This window comes from Danio rerio, chromosome 2 (assembly GCF_049306965.1).
Source record: "Danio rerio strain Tuebingen ecotype United States chromosome 2, GRCz12tu, whole genome shotgun sequence".
In the NCBI taxonomy this organism is placed as follows: domain Eukaryota; kingdom Metazoa; phylum Chordata; class Actinopteri; order Cypriniformes; family Danionidae; genus Danio; species Danio rerio.
In genome coordinates this window covers 50,771,429-50,793,145 of record NC_133177.1, presented here as the reverse complement: position 1 = coordinate 50,793,145, position 21,717 = coordinate 50,771,429, and the positions used below count along the sequence as shown (strand labels likewise).

The window sequence follows — 21,717 nt, the reverse complement described above, 5'->3', positions numbered from 1 at the left end:
ACAGCTATTTTAAAGTACTGCATATAAAAGGCATTGGACGCAAAACCCCTGCGAATACGTACAGGTATTTGAATCAAACGGCTGTTTTCACAATCTGCGCATGATCCGTGACCTATGCAAATTCACATATAGGCCACGCCCACCCGATGACGTAATAGCGGTTACGCTGTACTGAAACCCCTGGAAAAAAGTGCCTGCCTTTGGCGAACAAGCCTTGCAGCAAAAAGCGCCTGTACGCATGCGCGGGGGATGGAGTCTGGTTGGCGCAGATTCAATATTCCGGCGCGCGCACGCAGCAATAACAGCTGACGTCTGACGAAACTTCATATTCAGACGGATTTTCATTCAACAAGGTTATGGTGAGTAGTAAATTGTGAATTAAATCGTGTATAAGTTTAACCCAATGCAAGTCTCAGTAATTTCGACATTTAAACGAACAGCATGGGGTATTGCATTAGCCTGCAGCTCACAACATAACTTTGATGTTGTGTGTACACAGTAAGTTATAATACATACATAACCGTACTATATAACGTTGCCTGTTAACCCTCCGATTTTCCGGGATTCTTCCGTATTTTACAGTTTTATCCCGCTATAATACGTAAAGGTATTTTCCCGTGATTGTCCCGTTTTTACTATGAAAGTGACAATAAACATTAAAGGACTGATCCTCCCTACACGCTCCCCATACCGCCGAACCAGCAGGGGCGACCTTTGCTCTTAACTGTCAATCTTTTCAGTGCTTTCATTTTATTTAGGCTTGAAAACACTTTGAAATAAATATGAAAACGGCAGGATTCACCTTCCATTACAGGTACTGTTGCCCCTCCTATCCAATCCTCAAAACAGTCATTGTATGTAGCGGTGCGTGATCTATGATATGCCCCATAGTGATAAATAGACGCTGTTTCCTAAACGGATTCTGTACACGCGATCTGAAACGGAGTAAAAGTGAATAATCTCGGTTTTGGGTGCTTCTTTAAATAGACATATACACATAATAATTGTATTAATAATATCTGTACATGTCGATCTTGATGGGTTTTCTTTTAAACGAGCATAATGAGCATAAATAGTTAGGAAATCAATCAAATGCTTTCATTATAGATTTGTGCATTTTTAAAGTGACACCGTTATTTAATGTAATCAAATGGGGTACAATGGGGTAATGTTACCCCTTATTTTCACATGTTGACATATGGTGAAAGGCAGTATGTACAGCTAGAAGCCTTTCAAGCCGTAAAAGAACATTTAAATGGACAACAACATTTCAGAAGGTACTTTTTTTCTGGAAGAGCAGATTTAATTGTAATATAAGCAATCTGAAAGGTATTCTGTATATTACATATTTATCATTTGGATATCTAATAAAAGCTTTACTGTATGTTGCTTTTTTTCTCTTGCCACATGCTGTTGACAGCAAAATGATAATTCAGGTGCAATATGAAAATCGCGAGAAATGCATCAAATTACAGGCTGCTGATTTACAATTGATATAACAGTTTGAGTAACCAATAACATGTACTAGGTGGAGTATTTATAATTTGGTCTTTTAAAAATGTAACATGTTGCTTTAAACATCATTTAGAGAGAGAAATGTTCTTTATTAAAAAAGAGATTACAATTTATCAATATATATAATAAGGTATGTAGTATAATGTGATATCCAAATATGATAACAAATGTATTTGTCATTATTAATGTTCAATAATTATCTAAAAATATTTTTGATAAATTGTTACTGATGGTTGATATGATATTTGATATATGTATAAATATACTACAGATAAGGTTAATTGCTCTTTATATGTTTTGTTCTATTCAGACACGTCTCAGTCATCATCTCTATCTGCACTGCTGTGATGCAGAGAGGGCTTCTTCTCTGTTTTGAGACGTGGCAGTGACAGACTTGTCAAGACAACCCAAATGAATGAAATGTGATGAAGAGCTCTTACAGAGTGTCCAAAGATGTAAGTTTATCATCAGATGTGTGCAAACGGTACTAAGAGAGAGAGAAAAAAGTTTTTTATTTGTATGTGTATATATAGCTTATATATTAGGGGCTGCACGATTCTGGCTAAAATGTGAATCACAATTTTTTTTGCTTAAAATCAAGATCACGATTTTCTCATGATTCTGTAGATGTAAAATATAGGTTAATATGAGTAGTCTATTATTATTGTTAATTCTCAAAAATATGGTAAAACAACACTAATAATATTAGGCCTATGTGTAGGTCTACTTTTCGGCTCACCAACTGCACATTTTATCTCCTTATCAGACTCATTTGTTTCAGTCAGGTCTTGGGGTCTTTTCTACAGATGGATTTATACTTTCGCCTTGCGCCGCATTGCACACCTCCGTTGACTGTGCGCGCATCTCGCGAAACCGACGAGGCTTTTATATATATATCTATGTATGTATGTACAGTATAAGTTTACTAATGTTGATCCTGGACCATCAATATTTAAATACAGTGTAAATTAATTTCGCTAGCTTGGATAGTAGAGGAAACTGATGTTCATTACATTACTCAATGTTTCCTTTAGGATTTTTTCCGGCTGTGGCGGCAGGCTTTTTTATACAGATCTACCAAACACCTATGACGTTATTTCAAACTTTTTGCTTGCGTGCAAAATTATTAGGATAAAATCATAATATTCAGAGCAATAGATACTATAAAGTACACTTATGGAAACTGTTAATCTAACTGAAAGCCACGTCGTGTTTGCTGGCCTCACACATCAAGCACCTGTCAGTCAGTCAGTCAGTCAGTCAGCACGTAACATTTGAGGGTTAAACAAATGACGCACACACAGTAAAGTTTGCGCTGTTATAATTCACTCACCTTTTAATACTTTTTTGGTGCGATTATAACCAGCTATTATAAAACACGACTGAATGTTTTGAATGGGATACTGTAATGTTTTTTTGGTGTGGCGCCCGCCACGGAGGAATTAACGTAGCGGAGACCATGTGACTACCATTCGAGAGGATTCCCTGTGGTGGTAATGTTGACCATGTAAATAATCTTGAATTTAATCCTCAGTTGTAGTTGGAAGCTTTAACCTTGGATCGTGATGTTTGTTGGATACGTTTGTCATTTTGATGCCATTTATGGTAAATGCACGCTCGAGTAGTCGATTGCTTCTGAGAGCGTCGACTAGTGGTTGAAGTAATCGATTGCTAGACAAGTCGACTAGTCTATGCAAGCCCTAAAATATATATATATATATATATATATATATATATATATATATATATATATATATATATATATATAAATATATGTATATATATATATAATGTTTTTCGTTTTCTTTTTCATTCTTTTATAACCTATTTTAACTCATTTTAATTTGTTTTTATCTGTTTTTAATGATTTTTATTGTCTGCATTTTATGTTCCTAAACTTGTCTTTTTTATTCCTGTTTATGTAAAGCACTTTGAATTGCCACTGTGTATGAAATGTGCTATATAAATAAACTTGCCTTGCCTTGCCTTGCCTTGCCTATATATATATATATAATATATTTGTAAATAATATTTAATCTAATATTGAATAAATTATTTTAATATTTGTTTATTGTATTTATTTGAAATTTTAATTATAATTATTGTTATTATGGTTCATTATACTATAATTTTATTATCTTTTTTATCTAGCAATTTGTGGTAAATTGTGTTGAAAAACAGATTAGTGGTAATACTTACATACAATCATAATTTCTTACTTTTTAATTTGATAATAGTCTAAACCACAAGAAATACACAAAGTTTAAAAGTGTATATATATAACATGATGAAATTCAGCATAGTAGAAGAAAAAGAAAATAAATGCAGCCTCTTTTTTGTTAATGAATGAATTTATTAATTTTGTTTATTAATTTATTTATTTAGAATAGTTGTTTCCACAAATCCACCTGTGACTTCCAGATCTTCAGGTGATTCTGATGTTACTCTTCTGCTGGAGAACAGGTAAATATTTTGCTGTCCAGAGTCAGCTGGTTTGTCTTAGTCGGGCATCTCAGCTGAGACCAGTCCACTATGGGTGACCCTGCCGGTATCTGTGAAGTACCAGTGGCGAAGCTCTCAGCATCACGGATGCACACAAGCCCTCACAGCACGTCAAGCTGCAAACCACGTGAGGGACCCTAACCTACTCTAACCCAACAGAGACCACAAATCAACTAAACGCATCGAATTTGTCAGAAAAGTCAAGCGACCGACCAGCAACACGAGAACAACCGCTCAGAAAACCACCTGAAACGTCCTGAAGACCACGCAGCAATGCAGGAAAGACCACCGAGCAAACCAAGAGCCACAAGTCAACAACACCAACAATCAATAAAAGCAACCAATTGATGAAACAAAACATGAAAAGGAAACTTACTGTAAACTTGCTCTACAACTATGTACACTATATACATACACAGGCCTGCAGTGTGGTTTGAGATACTGTGCAGACTCAGTGTCTGGGCCTCTTTCTTCTGGGCTCCTCAGGCAGTGGCTCTTCACTGATGTCCACATGGATTCGAGGAGCGATGCTGTTTGGTCTGAATCCACATCTGCTCTCCGTGATGAGGATTCGCCCATCAGCCTGCTCCGTCTCCTCCATTACAGGACACCTGAGCGCCTCCCACAGCCGCTGCTTGATCTCTAGGCCCAGTTGTAGGCTGTAGGGACGGTTCTTCAACATGGGCTCAACCACAGAACGGTAGATGTTCTGGTAGGCCTGAACACTGTAGCCGTGAATGGAGAGCGGCTCCTCCTGCTGTCTCACGTCCACTGAAGACTCTGGGGATGCTGGACGGAGAGGTGGAAGGACAGCCGCGTTCTTCAGGTGATGGTCCTTCAAACCTGGGCCAGAGATGCAGCTGTAAGTGTGGTCTAACCTGACCACAGCTCCAGGATCCTGAACAGATGGAACACCCTCCAGCCAGAAGTCTTTCAGGTGGGCTGGAAGAGTCCTGGTCCTTCTGAGGCGCCGTTGCTCCATGAAGATTAACTTTCCAAATCAGACAATTGTGATAAAACTTGTCAAACTGGAGAGTTGAAAGAGCTTGAGTGATCAAATTCAGAGAGTTGTGTTGATTTCCAGTGTAAACTCAAGTTGCCGTGGTGACAGAATATTGAACTTGTTTAAATGTAAACAACACTTGATCAGCAGTCAGTCAATCAAAGCAAAAGAAGAGTTCATCTCTATTGATTCTGTATTAAACTTTTGTCTTCTTTATAGTATATATACATGAATATTGTGTAAATTGAACTAAATCTGTAATACACAAACATAAACACTGAGTTAAATTTGACTGAAAGATATTCATGTAGATAAGGGTAAGCAGATATCCTAATAATTATTATTTTCTCTTCGAGTCTAGAACCCACAGCAATAATAAAAACTAAAACAAACATAAAATATTGGCCTCGTTTATTCATTCATTTCAATATTTACTTTATTTTCGTAATTCATTTTCATCAGAATCTGTTGCAATTTAATTTTATTTCACCAAATTCCAGATACTATTTTATTTGATCATATGTTTTGCATTAATTATTTAATTATAGGGCTGTATCAAATTAAATTACAAAAAATTACTTTTTGAAAAAATGTGTTAGCTGACAATTAAATAATGACTCAACAAATGATTAAAAAATCCAGTGTAATAATTTTAGCTGATGGTCTGAGGTCAAAATGAAAAATATTCACCAAACATATTAAAATTCAGCCAATTTATGAAACAGAAGTGAAATATTTGTGTTTGGCGAACAAGCCTTGCAGCAAAAAGCGCCTGTACGCATGCGCGGGGAGTCTGGTTGGAGCAGATTCAGGCGCGCGCACGCAGCAATAACAGCTGACGTCTGACGAAACTTCATATTCAGACGGATTTTCCTTCAACAAAGTTATGGTGAGTAGTGAATTCTGTATTAAATCGTGTTTAAGTTTAACCCAATGAAAGTCTCAGTAATTTCGACAATTAAACGAACAGCATGGGGTATTGCGTTATCCTGCAGCTCACGACATAACTTTGATGTTGTGTGTACACAGTAACGTTAAGTTATAATACATACATAACCGTACTAAATAACGTTGCCTGTGAACCCTCCGATTTTCCGGGATTCCCCCGTATTTTACAGTTATATCCCGCTATAATACGTAAAGGTATTTTCCTGTAATTCTCCCGTATTTTCTATGAAAGTGACAATAAACGTTAAAGGACTGATCCTCCCTATACGCTACCCATACCGCCGAACCAGCAGGGGCGACCTTTGCTCTTAACTGTCAATCTTTTCAGTGCTTTCATTTTATTTAGGCTTGAAAACACTTTGAAATAAATATGAAAATGGCCGGATTCACCTTCCATTACAGGTACTGTTGCCCCTCCTATCCAATCCTCAAAACAGTCATTGTATGTAGCGGTGCGTGATCTATGATATGCCCCATAGTGATAAATAGACGCTGTTTCCTAAACGGATTCTGTACACGCGATCTGAAACGGAGTAAAAGTGAATATTCTCGGTTTTGGGTGCTTCTTTAAATAGACATATACACATAATAATTGTATTAATAATATCTTTACATGTCGGTCTTGATGGGTTTTCTTTTAAACGAGCATAATGAGCATAAATAGTTAGGAAATCAATCAAATGCTTTCATTATAGATTTGTGCATTTTTAAAGTGACACAGTTATTTAATTTAATCAAATGGGGTACAATGGGGTAATGTTACCCCTTATTTTCACATGTTGACATATGGTGAAAGGCAGTATGTACAGCTAGAAGCCTTTCAAGCCGTAAAAAAACATTTAAATGGACAACAACATTTCAGAAGGTACTTTTTTTTTCTGGAAGAGCAGATTTAATTGTAATATAAGCAATCTGAAAGGTATTCTGTATATTGAACTACATATTTATCATTTAGATATCTAAAAAAAAGTTTTACTGTATGTTGCATTTTTTTTCTCTTTCCACATGCTGTTGACAGCAAAATGATAATTCAGGTGCAATATGAAAATCGCGAGAAATGCATCAAATTACAGGCTGCTGATTTACAATTGATATAACAGTTTGAGTTACCAATAACATGTACTAGGTGGAGTATTTATAATTTGGTCTTTTAAAAATGTAACATGTTGCTTTAAACATCATTTAGAGAGAGAAATGTTCTTTATTAAAAAAGAGATTACAATTTATCAATATATATAATAAGGTATGTAGTAGAATGTGATATCCAAATATGATAACAAATGTTTTTGTCATTATTAATGTTCAATAATTATCTAAAAATATTTCAGATAAATTGTTACTGATGGTTGATATGATATTTGATATATGTATAAATATACTACAGATAAGGTTTATTGCTCTTTATATGTTTTGTTCTATTCAGACACGTCTCAGTCATCATCTCTATCTGCACTGCTGTGATGCAGAGAGGGCTCCTTCTCTGTTTTGAGCCGTAGCAGTGACAGACTTGTCAAGACAACCCAAATGAATGAAATGTGATGAAGAGCCCTTACAGAGTGTCCAAAGATGTAAGTTTATCATCAGATGTGTGCAAACGGTACTAAGAGAGAGAGAAAAAAGTATTTTTTATTGTATGTGTATAGATAGCTTATATATTTAAATTACTTTATTTAAATACAGTGTAAATTCAGTAATGTTGATCCTGGACCATCATAAACATTTAAATACAGTGTAAATTCAGTAATGTTGATCCTGGACCATCAATATTTAAATACAGTGTAAATTAATTTCGCTAGCTTGGATAGTAGAGGAAACTGATGTTCATTACATTACTCTGTGTTTCCTTTAGGATTTTTTCCGGCTGTGGCGGCAGGCTTTTTTATACAGATCTACCAGACACCTATGACGTTATTTTTAAACTATTTGCTATTTAAGTACTTATTTATTTGCTATTTAAGTAACTATTTAAGGTACTTTTTTTCTGGAAGAGCAGATTTAACTGTAATATAAGCAATCTGAAAGGTATTCTGTATATTACATATTTATCATTTGGATATCTAATAAAAGCTTTACTGTAGCCACATTCTTTTGACAGCAAAATGAGAATTCAGGTGCAATATGAAAATCGCAAGAAATGCATCAAATTACAGGCTGCTGATTTACAATTGATATAACAGTTTGAGTAACCAATAACATGTACTAGGTGGAGTATTTATAATTTGGTCTTTTAAAAATGTAACATGTTGCTTTAAACTTCATTTAGAGAGAGAAATGTTCTTTATTAAAAAAAGAGATTACAATTTATCAATATATATATAATAAGGTATGTAGTATAATGTGATATCCAAATATGATAACAAATGTATTTGTCATTATTAATGTTCAATAATTATCTAAAAATATTTCCGATAAATTGTTACTGATGGTTGATATTATATTTGATATATGTATAAATATACTACAGATAAGGTTAATTGCTCTTTATATGTTTTGTTCTATTCAGACACATCTCAGTCATCATCTCTATCTGCACTGCTGTGATGTAGAGAGGGCTTCTTCTCTGATTTGAGCCGTAGCAGTGACAGACTTGTCAAGACAACCCAAATGAATGAAATGTGATGAAGAGCCCTTACAGAGTGTCCAAAGATGTAAGTTTATCATCAGATGTGTGCAAACAGTACTAAGAGAGAAAAAAGATTTTTGTTTGTATGTATACTGTATATATCTTGTATATTAGGGGCTGCACGATTCTGACTAAAATGTGAATCACAATTTTTTTTGCTTAAAATCAAGATCACGATTTTCTCATGATTCTGTAGATGTAAAATATAGGTTAATATGAGTAGGCTATTATTATTGTTAATTCTCAAAAATATGGTAAAACAACACTAATAATATTAGGCCTATGTGTAGGTCTACTTTTCGGCTCACCAACTGCACATTTTATCTCCTTATCAGACTCATTTGTTTCAGTCAGGTCTTGGGGTCTTTTCTAAAGCTGCATTTATACTTTTGCCTGGCGCTACATTGCACACCTCCGTTGACTGTGCGCGCATCTCGCGAAACCGACAAGGCTTTTATATATATGTTTGTATGTATGTACAGTATAAGTTTACTAATGTTGATCCTGGACCATCATAAACATTTAAATACAGTGTAAATTCACTAATGTTGATCCTGGACCATCAACATTTAAATACAGTGTAAATTCACTAATGTTAATCCTGGACCACCATAAATATTTAAATACAGTGTAAATTCAGTAATGTTGATCCTGGACCATCAATATTTAAATACAGTGTAAATTCATTTCGCTAGCTTGGATAGTAGAGGAAACTGATGTTCATTACATTACTCTGTGTTTCCTTTAGGATTTTTTCCGGCTGTGGCGGCAGGCTTTTTTATACAGATCTACCAAACACCTATGACGTTATTTTTAAACTATTTGCTTGCGTGCAAAATTATTAAGATAAAATCATAATATTCAGAGCAATAGATACTATAAAGTACACTTATGGAAACTGTTAATCTAACTGAAAGCCACGTCGTGTTTGCTGGCCTCACACATCAAGCACCTGTCAGTCAGTCAGTCAGTCAGTCAGCACGTAACATTTGAGGGTTAAACAAATGACGCACACACAGTAAAGTTTGCGCTGTTATAATTCACTCACCTTTTAATACGTTTTAGTGCGATTATAACCAGCTATTATAAAACACGACTGAATGTTTTGAATGGGAAACTGTAATTTTTTTGGTGTGGCGCCCGCCACGGAGGAATTAATGTAGCGGAGACCATGTGACTACCATTCGAGAGGATTCCCTGTGGTGGTAATGTTGACCATGTAAATAATCTTGAATTTATCCTCAGTTGTAGTTGGAAGCTTTAACCTTGGATCGTGATGTTTGTTGGATACGTTTGTCGTTTTGATGCCATTTATGGTAAATGCACGCTCGAGTAGTCGATTGCTTCTGAGAGCGTCGACTAGTGGTTGAAGTAGTCGATTGCTAGACAAGTCGACTAGTCTATGCAAGCCCTAAAATATATATATATATATATATATATATATATATATATATATATATATATATATATATATATATATATATATATATATATATACATATATATATATATATATATATATATATATACATATATATATATATATATATATATATATATATATATATATATATATATATATATATATTTGTAAATAATATTCAATTAAATATTGAATAAATTATTTTAATATTTGTTTATTGTATTTATATTAAATTTTAATTATAATTATTGTTATAATGGTTCATTATACTATAATTTTATTATAATCTTTATTGAACAATTTGTGGTAAATTGTGTTGAAAAACAGATTAGTGGTAATACTTTTATACAATCATAATTTCTTACTTTTTAATTTGATAATAGTCTAAACCACAAGAAATACACAAAGTTTAAAAGTGTATATATATAACATGATGAAATTCAGCATAATAGAAGAAAAAGAAAATAAATGCAGCCTCTTTTTTTATTAATGAATGAATTTATTAATTTTGTTTTTTAATTTATTTATTTAGAATAGTTGTTTCCACAAATCCACCTGTGACTTCCAGATCTTCAGGTGATTCTGATGTTACTCTTCTGCTGGAGAACAGGTAAATATTTTGCTGTCCAGAGTCAGCTGGTTTGTCTTAGTCGGGCATCTCAGCTGAGACCAGTCCACTATGGGTGACCCTGCCGGTATCTGTGAAGTACCAGTGGCGAAGCTCTCAGCATCACGGATGCACACAAGCCCTCACAGCACGTCAAGCTGCAAACCACGTGAGGGACCCTAACCTACTCTAACCCAACAAAGACCACAAATCAACTAAACGCATCGAATTTGTCAGAAAAGTCAAGCGACCGACCAGCAACACGAAAACAACCGCTCAGAAAACCACCTGAAACGTCCTGAAGACCACGCAGCAATGCAGGAAAGACCACCGAGCAAACCAAGAGCCACAAGTCAACAACACCAACAATCAATAAAAACAACCAATTGATGAAACAAAACATGAAAAGGAAACTTACTGTAAACTTGCTCTACAACTATGTACACTATATACATACACAGGCCTGCAGTGTGGTTTGAGATACTGTGCAGACTCAGTGTCTGGGCCTCTTTCTTCTAGGCTCCTCAGGCAGTGGCTCTTCACTGATGTCCACATGGATTCGAGGAGCGATGCTGTTTGGTCTGAATCCACATCTGCTCTCCGTGATGAGGATTCGCCCATCAGCCTGCTCCGTCTCCTCCATTACAGGACACCTGAGCGCCTCCCACAGCCGCTGCTTGATCTCTAGGCCCAGTTGTAGGCTGTAGGGACGGTTCTTCAACATGGGCTCAACCACAGAACGGTAGATGTTCTGGTAGGCCTGAACACTGTAGCCGTGAATGGAGAGCGGCTCCTCCTGCTGTCTCACGTCCACTGAAGACTCTGGGGATGCTGGACGGAGAGGTGGAAGGACAGCCGCGTTCTTCAGGTGATGGTCCTTCAAACCTGGGCCAGAGATGCAGCTGTAAGTGTGGTCTAACCTGACCACAGCTCCAGGATCCTGAACAGATGGAACACCCTCCAGCCAGAAGTCTTTCAGGTGGGCTGGAAGAGTCCTGGTCCTTCTGAGGCGCCGTTGCTCCATGAAGATTAACTTTCCAAATCAGACAATTGTGATAAAACTTGTCAAACTGGAGAGTTGAAAGAGCTTGAGTGATCTGATTCAGAGAGTTGTGTTGATTTCCAGTGTAAACTCAAGTTGCCGTGGTGACAGAATATTGAACTTGTTTAAATGTAAACAACACTTGATCAGCAGTCAGTCAATCAAAGCAAAAGAAGAGTTCATCTCTATTGATTCTGTATTAAACTTTTGTCTTCTTTATAGTATATATACATGAATATTGTGTAAATTGAACTAAATCTGTAATACAGAAACATAAACACTGAGTTAAATTTGACTGAAAGATAATCATGTAGATAAGGGTAAGCAGGTATCCTTATAATTATTATTTCCTTTTAGAGTCTAGAACCCACAGCAATAATAAAAACTAAAACAAACATAAAATATTGACCTCGTTTATTCATTCATTTCAATATTTACTTTATTTTCGTAATTAATTTTCATCAGATTCTGTTGCAATTTAATTTTATTTCACCAAATTCCAGATACTTTTTTGTTTGATCATATTTTTTTGCATTAATTATTTAATTATTGGGCTGTATCAAATTAAATTACAAAAAAATTACTTTTTGAAAAAATGTGGAAGCTGACAATTAAATAATGACTCAACAAATGATTAAAAAATCCAGTGTAATAATTTTAGCTGATGGTCTGAGGTCAAAATTAAAAACATTCACCAAACATATTAAATTCAGCCAATTTATGAAACAGAAGTGAAATATTTGTGTTTGGCGAACAAGCCTTGCAGCAAAAAGCGCCTGTACGCATGCGCGGGGATGGAGTCTGGTTAGAGCAGATTCAATATTCCGGTATTGAAGGATCAACCAACTTAAAAGCAATACGAACGAGGACTTTGATTAAGGACTTGGCACTTATCTTGGACTAAATGACTAAAAACCCCTGGATTGTTGCTGTTTGATTCATGACATTTGTTGTTATTGTTTTTCAAGCATTCAATTAAAAAAAAAAAAAAAAAAAAAAAAAGATTCAATATTCCGGCGCGCGCACGCAGCAATAACAGCTGACGTCTGACGAAACTTCATATTCAGACGAATTTTCCTTCAACAAAGTTATGGTGAGCTGTGAATTGTGTATTAAATCGTGTTTAAGTTTAACCCAATGCAAGTCTCAGTAATTTCGACATTTAAACGAACAGCATGGGGTATTGCATTAGCCTGCAGCCCACGACATAACTTTGATGTTGTGTGTACACGGTAAGTTATAATACATACATAACCGTACTATATAACGTTGCCTGTCAACCCTCCGATTTTCCGGGATTCCCCCGTATTTTACAGTTATATCCCGCTATAATACGTAAAGGTATTTTCCCGTAATTCTCCCGTATTTACTATGAAAGTGACAATAAACATTAAATGACTGATCCTCCCTATACGCTACCCATACCGCCGAACCAGCAGGGGCGACCTTTGCTCTTAATTGTCAATCTTTTCAGTGCTTTCATTTTATTTAGGCTTGAAAACACTTTGAAATAAATATGAAAATGGCCGGATTCACCTTCCATTACAGGTACTGTTGCCCCTCCTATCCAATCCTCAAAACAGTCATTGTATGTAGCGGTGCGTGATCTATGATATGCCCCATAGTGATAAATAGACGCTGTTTCCTAAACGGATTCTGTACACGCGATCTGAAACGGAGTAAAAGTGAATAATCTCGGTTTTGGGTGCTTCTTTAAATAGACATATACACATAATAATTGTATTAATAATATCTGTACATGTCGATCTTGATGGGTTTTTTTTAAAACGAGCATAATGAGCATAAATAGTTAGGAAATCAATCAAATGCTTTCATTATAGATTTGTGCATTTTTAAAGTGACACCGTTATTTAATGTAATCAAATGGGGTACAATGGGGTAATGTTACCCCTTATTTTCACATGTTGACATATGGTGAAAGGCAGTATGTACAGCTAGAAGCCTTTCAAGCCGTAAAAGAACATTTAAATGGACAACAACATTTCAGAAGGTACTTTTTTTCTGGAAGAGCAGATTTAACTGTAATATAAGCAATCTGAAAGGTATTCTGTATATTACATATTTATCATTTGGATATCTAATAAAAGCTTTACTGTAGCCACATGCTGTTGACAGCAAAATGATAATTCAGGTGCAATATGAAAATCGCGAGAAATGCATCAAATTACAGGCTGCTGATTTACAATTGATATAACAGTTTGAGTAACCAATAACATGTACTAGGTGGAGTATTTATAATTTGGTCATTTAAAAATGTAACATGTTGCTTTAAACATCATTTAGAGAGAGAAATGTTCTTTATTAAAAAAGAGATTATAATTTATCAATATATATAATAAGGTATGTAGTATAATGTGATATCCAAATATGATAACAAATGTATTTGTCATTATTAATGTTCAATAATTATCTAAAAATATTTCAGATAAATTGTTACTGATGGTTGATATTATATTTGATATATGTATAAATATACTACAGATAAGGTTAATTGCTCTTTATATGTTTTGTTCTATTCAGACACATCTCAGTCATCATCTCTATCTGCACTGCTGTGATGTAGAGAGGGCTTCTTCTCTGATTTGAGACGTAGCAGTGACAGACTTGTCAAGACAACCCAAATGAATGAAATGTGATGAAGAGCCCTTACAGAGTGTCCAAAGATGTAAGTTTATTATCAGATGTGTGCAAACGGTACTAAGAGAGAAAAAAGATTTTTGTTTCTATGTATACTGTATATATCTTGTATATTAGGGGCTGCACGATTCTGGCTAAAATGTGAATCACAATTTTTTTTGCTTAAAATCAAGATCACGATTTTCTCATGATTCTGTAGATGTAAAATATAGGTTAATATGAGTAGGCTATTATTATTGTTAATTCTCAAAAATATGGTAAAACAACACTAATAATATTAGGCCTATGTGTAGGTCTACTTTTCGGCTCACCAACTGCACATTTTATCTCCTTATCAGACTCATTTGTTTCAGTCAGGTCTTGGGGTCTTTTCTAAAGCTGGATTTATACTTTTGCCTGGCGCTACATTGCACACCTCCGTTGACTGTGCGCGCATCTCGCGAAACCGACAAGGCTTTTATATATATATGTTTGTATGTATGTATGTACAGTGTAAGCTCACTAATGTTGATCCTGGACCATCATAAACATTATGATACAGTGTAAATTCAGTAATGTTGATTCTGGACCATCATAAACATTTAAATACAGTGTAAATTCATTTATGTTGATCCTGGACCATCAATATTTAAATACAGTGTAAATTCATTTCGCTAGCTTGGATAGTAGAGGAAACTGATGTTCATTACATTACTCAATGTTTCCTTTAGGATTTTTTCCGGCTGTGGCGGCAGGCTTTTTTATACAGATCTACCAAACACCTATGGCGTTATTTTTAAACTATTTGCTTGTGTGCAAAATTATTAGGATAAAATCATAATATTCAGAGCAATAGATACTATAAAGTACACTTATGGAAACTGTTAATCTAACTGAAAGCCACGTCGTGTTTGCTGGCCTCACACATCAAGCATCTGTTAGTCAGTCAGTCAGCACGTAACATTTGAGGGTTAAACAAATGACGCACAAACAGTAAAGTTTGCGCTGTTATAATTCACTCACCTTTTAATACTTTTTTGGTGCGATTATAACCAGCTATTATAAAACACGACTGAATGTTTTGAATGGGATTCTGTAATGTTTTTTTGGTGTGGCGCCCGCCACGGAGGAATTAACGTAGCGGAGACCATGTGACTACCATTCGAGAGGATTCCCTGTGGTGGTAATGTTGATAATGTAAATAATCTTGAATTTAATCCTCAGTTGTAGTTGGAAGCTTTAACCTTGGATCGTGATGTTTGTTGGATACGTTTGTCGTTTTAATGCCATTTATGGTAAATGCACGCTCGAGTAGTCGATTGCTTCTGAGAGCGTCGACTAGTGGTTGAAGTAATCGATTGCTAGACAAGTCGACTAGTCTATGCAAGCCCTAAAATATATATATATATATATATATATATATATATATATATATATATATATATATATATATATATATATATATATATATATATATATATTATGTTTTTCGTTTTCTTTTTCATTCTTTTATAACCTATTTTAACTCATTTTAATTTGTTTTTATCTGTTTTTAATAATTTTTATTGTCTGCATTTTATGTTCCTAAACTTGTCTTTTTTATTCCTGTTTATGTAAAGCACTTTGAATTGCCACTGTGTATGAAATGTGCTATATAAATAAACTTGCCTTGCCTTGCCTTGCCTATATATATATATATATATATATATATATATATATATATATATATATATATATATATATATATTTGTAAATAATATTCAATCTAATATTGAATAAATTATTTTAATATTTGTTTATTGTATTTATTTTAAATTTTAATTATAATTATTGTTATTATGGTTCATTATACTATAATTTTATTATCATTTTTATTGAGCAATTTGTGGTAAATTGTGTTGAAAAACAGATTAGTGGTAATACTTATATACAATCATAATTTCTTACTTTTTAATTTGATAATAGTCTAAACCACAAGAAATACACAAAGTTTAAAAGTGTATATATATAAAACATGATGAAATTCAGCATAATAGAAGAAAAAGAAAATAAATGCAGCCTCTTTTTTTATTAATGAATGAATTTATTAATTTTGTTTATTAATTTATTTATTTAGAATAGTTGTTTCCACAAATCCACCTGTGACTTCCAGATCTTCAGGTGATTCTGATGTTACTCTTCTGCTGGAGAACAGGTAAATATTTTGCTGTCCAGAGTCAGCTGGTTTGTCTTAGTCGGGCATCTCAGCTGAGACCAGTCCACTATGGGTGACCCTGCCGATATCTGTGAAGTACCAGTGGCGAAGCTCTCAGCATCACGGATGCACACAAGCCCTCACAGCACGTCAAGCTGCAAACCACGTGAGGGACCCTAACCTACTCTAACCCAACAGAGACCACAAATCAACTAAACGCATCGAATTTGTCAGAAAAGTCAAGCGACCGACCAGCAACACGAGAACAACCGCTCAGTAAACCACCTGAAACGTCCTGAAGACCACGCAGCAATGCAGGAAAGACCACCGAGCAAACCAAGAGCCACAAGTCAACAACACCAACAATCAATAAAAGCAACCAATTGATGAAACAAAACATGAAAAGGAAACTTACTGTAAACTTGCTCTACAACTATGTACACTATATACATACACAGGCCTGCAGTGTGGTTTGAGATACTGTGCAGACTCAGTGTCTGGGCCTCTTTCTTCTAGGCTCCTCAGGCAGTGGCTCTTCACTGATGTCCACATGGATTCGAGGAGCGATGCTGTTTGGTCTGAATCCACATCTGCTCTCCGTGATGAGGATTCGCCCATCAGCCTGCTCCGTCTCCTCCATTACAGGACACCTGAGCGCCTCCCACAGCCGCTGCTTGATCTCTAGGCCCAGTTGTAGGCTGTAGGGACGGTTCTTCAACATGGGCTCAACCACAGAACGGTAGATGTTCTGGTAGGCCTGAACACTGTAGCCGTGAATGGAGAGCGGCTCCTCCTGCTGTCTCACGTCCACTGAAGACTCTGGGGATGCTGGACGGAGAGGTGGAAGGACAGCCGCGTTCTTCAGGTGATGGTCCTTCAAACCTGGGCCAGAGATGCAGCTGTAAGTGTGGTCTAACCTGACCACAGCTCCAGGATCCTGAACAGATGGAACACCCTCCAGCCAGAAGTCTTTCAGGTGGGCTGGAAGAGTCCTGGTCCTTCTGAGGCGCCGTTGCTCCATGAAGATTAACTTTCCAAATCAGACAATTGTGATAAAACTTGTCAAACTGGAGAGTTGAAAGAGCTTGAGTGATCTGATTCAGAGAGTTGTGTTGATTTCCAGTGTAAACTCAAGTTGCCGTGGTGACAGAATATTGAACTTGTTTAAATGTAAACAACACTTGATCAGCAGTCAGTCAATCAAAGCAAAAGAAGAGTTCATCTCTATTGATTCTGTATTAAACTTTTGTCTTCTTTATAGTATATATACATGAATATTGTGTAAATTGAACTAAATCTGTAATACACAAACATAAACACTGAGTTAAATTTGACTGAAAGATATTCATGTAGATAAGGGTAAGCAGATATCCTAATAATTATTATTTTCTCTTCTAGTCTAGAACCCACAGCAATAATAAAAACTAAAACAAACATAAAATATTGGCCTCGTTTATTCATTCATTTCAATATTTACTTTATTTTCGTAATTCATTTTCATCAGATTCTGTTTCAATGTAATTTTATTTCACCAAAATTCCAGATACTATTTTATTTGATCATATTTTTTGCATTAATTATTTAATTATTGGGCTGTATCAAATTAAATTACAAAAAATTACTTTTTGAAAAAATGTGGAAGCTGACAATTAAATAATGACTCAACAAATGATTAAAAAATCCAGTGTAATAATTTTAGCTGATGGTCCCAATAATATATCTCGATGGTCTGAGGTCAAAATTAAAAATATTCACCAAACATATTAAATTCAGCCAATTTATGAAACAAAAGTGAAATATTTGTGTTTGGCGAACAAGCCTTGCAGCAAAAAGCGCCTGTACGCATGCGCGGGGGATGGAGTCTGGTTGGAGCAGATTCAATATTCCGGCGCGCGCACGCAGCAATAACAGCTGACGTCTGACGAAACTTCATATTCAGACGGATTTTCCTTCAACAAGGTTATGGTGAGTAGTAAAATCTGTATTAAATCGTGTTTAAGTTTAACCCAATGCAAGTCTCAGTAATTTCGACATAAAAAACGAACAGCATGGGGTATTGCATTAGCCTGAAGCTCACGACATAACTTTGATGTTGTGTGTACACAGTAAGTTATAATACATACATAACCGTACTATATAACGTTGCCTGTCAACCCTCCGATTTTCCGGGATTCTTCCGTATTTTACAGTTTTATCCCGCTATAATACGTAAAGGTATTTTCCCGTGATTCTCCCGTTTTTACTATGAAAGTGACAATAAACATTAAATGACTGATCCTCCCTATACGCTACCCATACCGCCGAACCAGCAGGGGCGACCTTTGCTCTTAACTGTCAATCTTTTCAGTGCTTTCATTTTATTTAGGCTTGAAAACACTTTGAAATAAATATGAAAATGGCCGGATTCACCTTCCATTACAGGTACTGTTGCCCCTCCTATCCAATCCTCAAAACAGTCATTGTATGTAGCGGTGCGTGATCTATGATATGCCCCATAGTGATAAATAGACGCTGTTTCCTAAACGGATTCTGTACACGCGATCTGAAACGGAGTAAAAGTGAATAATCTCGGTTTTGGGTGCTTCTTTAAATAGACATATACACATAATAATTGTATTAATAATATCTTTACATGTCGATCTTGATGGGTTTTCTTTTAAACGAGCATAATGAGCATAAATAGTTAGGAAATCAATCAAATGCTTTCATTATAGATTTGTGCATTTTTAAAGTGACACCGTTATTTAATGTAATCAAATGGGGTACAATGGGGTAATGTTACCCCTTATTTTCACATGTTGACATATGGTGAAAGGCAGTATGTACAGCTAGAAGACTTTCAAGGTACTTTTTTTTACTTTTTTTAAAAAGGTACTTTTTTCTGGAAGAGCAGATTTAACTGTAATATAAGCAATCTGAAAGGTATTCTGTATATTACATATTTATCATTTAGATATCTAATAAAAGCTTTACTGTATGTTGCTTTTTTTCTCTTGCCACATGCTGTTGACAGCAAAATGATAATTCAGGTGCAATATGAAAATCGCGAGAAATGCATCAAATTACAGGCTGCTGATTTACAATTGATATAACAGTTTGAGTAACCAATAACATGTACTAGGTGGAGTATTTATAATTTGGTCATTTAAAAATGTAACATGTTGCTTTAAACATCATTTAGAGAGAGAAATGTTCTTTATTAAAAAAGAGATTACAATTTATCAATATATATAATAAGGTATGTAGTAGAATGTGATATCCAAATATGATAACAAATGTATTTGTCATTATTAATATTCAATAATTATCTAAAAATATTTCAGATAAATTGTTACTGATGGTTGATATGATATTTGATATATGTATAAATATACTACTGATAAGGTTAATTGCTCTTTATATGTTTTGTTCTATTCAGACACGTCTCAGTCATCATCTCTATCTGCACTGCTGTGATGCAGAGAGGGCTCCATCTCTGTTTTGAGACGTAGCAGTGACAGACTTGTCAAGACAACCCAAATGAATGAAATGTGATGAAGAGCCCTTACAGAGTGTCCAAAGATGTAAGTTTATTATCAGATGTGTGCAAACGGTACTAAGAGAGAAAAAAAAAAGGGTTGTTTTTATGTGTATATATAGCTTATATATTAGGGGCTGCACGATTCTGACTAAAATGTGAATCACAAATTTTTTTTTTGCTTAAAATCAAGATCACGATTTTCTCATGATTCTGTAGATGTAAAATATAAGTTAATATGAGTAGTCTATTATTATTGTTAATTCTCAAAAATATGGTAAAACAACACTAATAATATTAGGCCTATGTGTAGGTCTACTTTTCGGCTTACCAACTGCACATTTTATCTCCTTATCAGACTCATTTGTCAGACGGATACACAGAGAACGTCATATCATTAATATCATTCAATGTTTTTAAACTAATGGTTTTTATTGTTCACATCTCGGACAGTTTTAGCTATTAAAGTTTATTAAAATTTTAATGACAACAAAACATGGGCTACTTTACAAATAAATTTTGTAATGGCAAGAATAAAAGCAAAATTATAGAGTACACTTAGTAAAAAATACAGATGTTTTTTTTTTTTAGATTTAGCCTGCTCCACAATTCTCACTTTATTGTCTGGCTAGTTTTTGTCCTATACTTATGTTGAAAGGCAATAATGGTTCAACATTCCTGATGATTATCACCAATAAAGCCTAGACAAACAGGCATCAGTATATTGTAAACCGATAGGTTCAAATATTTCTTTCCAGTTATCAAAGAAATAATTTGTTTCTTAATTTTAGTTTTGATTGTTTTAAATTAAAAATTGTAATATATACATCAGTGTAAAACCCATGACTGGTGAAAAAACATTTCTGTAATTGTGTACCTGGGTCTCCACTTTGGCCATGGCCTCTTTGGCTTTAACAAACATATCCCTCAGGTTTTTCCAAACTTTTTAACAAAAACTGTCCTCTTTCCTGTGGCTGTTGCAATTTTTAACCAAGAATTTTTATTCTTGCCATTACATTGATCATCTAGTTATTTCTATGATCACAGGTCATAAAGATGTGTGTACAGTCATCCTGTTTTAGACAAAATCTCTTCAAAGTGATTCATATTTAACCCTAATCAAACACAGTGCTGCGCACAATGTTCCCACAAGCCTCAAAAAAAAAAAATATATATATATATATGTGCCCCGCCAGCTGAAATCATGTCTCGCGCACCCAAAGCGAACCTCCGCCAACTCCACGATGATGTCACATTCGCCGGGTGCACTAAAGCGAACTAGCGGACGCATCGAATATAAACCAGGCCTAATGTGCTGGGTAGGTTTGCACTAGCTGCTCTTCTTAAAAGGCTCCTATCTTACCCCTTTTACAAGATGCAAGATAAGCCTTTGGTGTCTCCAAAATGTATTTGTAAAGTTTCAGCTCAGAATACTCATCAGATAATTTATTATACCCTGCTAAATATGGGAATCTTGGAGAAAAAAATTACATTGTAGCTGTTTTGTTGCCTGTGCGCGCCCGTTACCACATGCGTGTTTGTTTCTCCTACTGCATCACGCAAACAGCAGTCCACGACAGAGACAGCAATGAAGAAGATATTCAGTTAAAGGCCTGTGCACACATAGACGTTTTTTGCTCGCGCTTTCAGTTTGGGAGTTTCACTTTATTCAGGAACATTTAATTCATGCCCCTTGTCAAATTAAT

At 35.0% G+C, this 21,717-nt stretch overlaps 1 long non-coding RNA gene across 1 annotated transcript; it reads left to right on the top strand.

Moving 5' to 3' along the window:
• Positions 1-265: 265 nt before the first annotated feature.
• Positions 266-21,168, top strand: LOC108180073 (uncharacterized). Its single transcript, XR_012394362.1, has 6 exons — positions 266-359; positions 1,826-1,970; positions 7,392-7,536; positions 8,472-8,616; positions 14,205-14,349; positions 19,913-21,168. It is a non-coding gene; the product is annotated as an uncharacterized lncRNA (long non-coding RNA).
• The last annotated feature ends 549 nt before the right edge of the window (positions 21,169-21,717 follow it).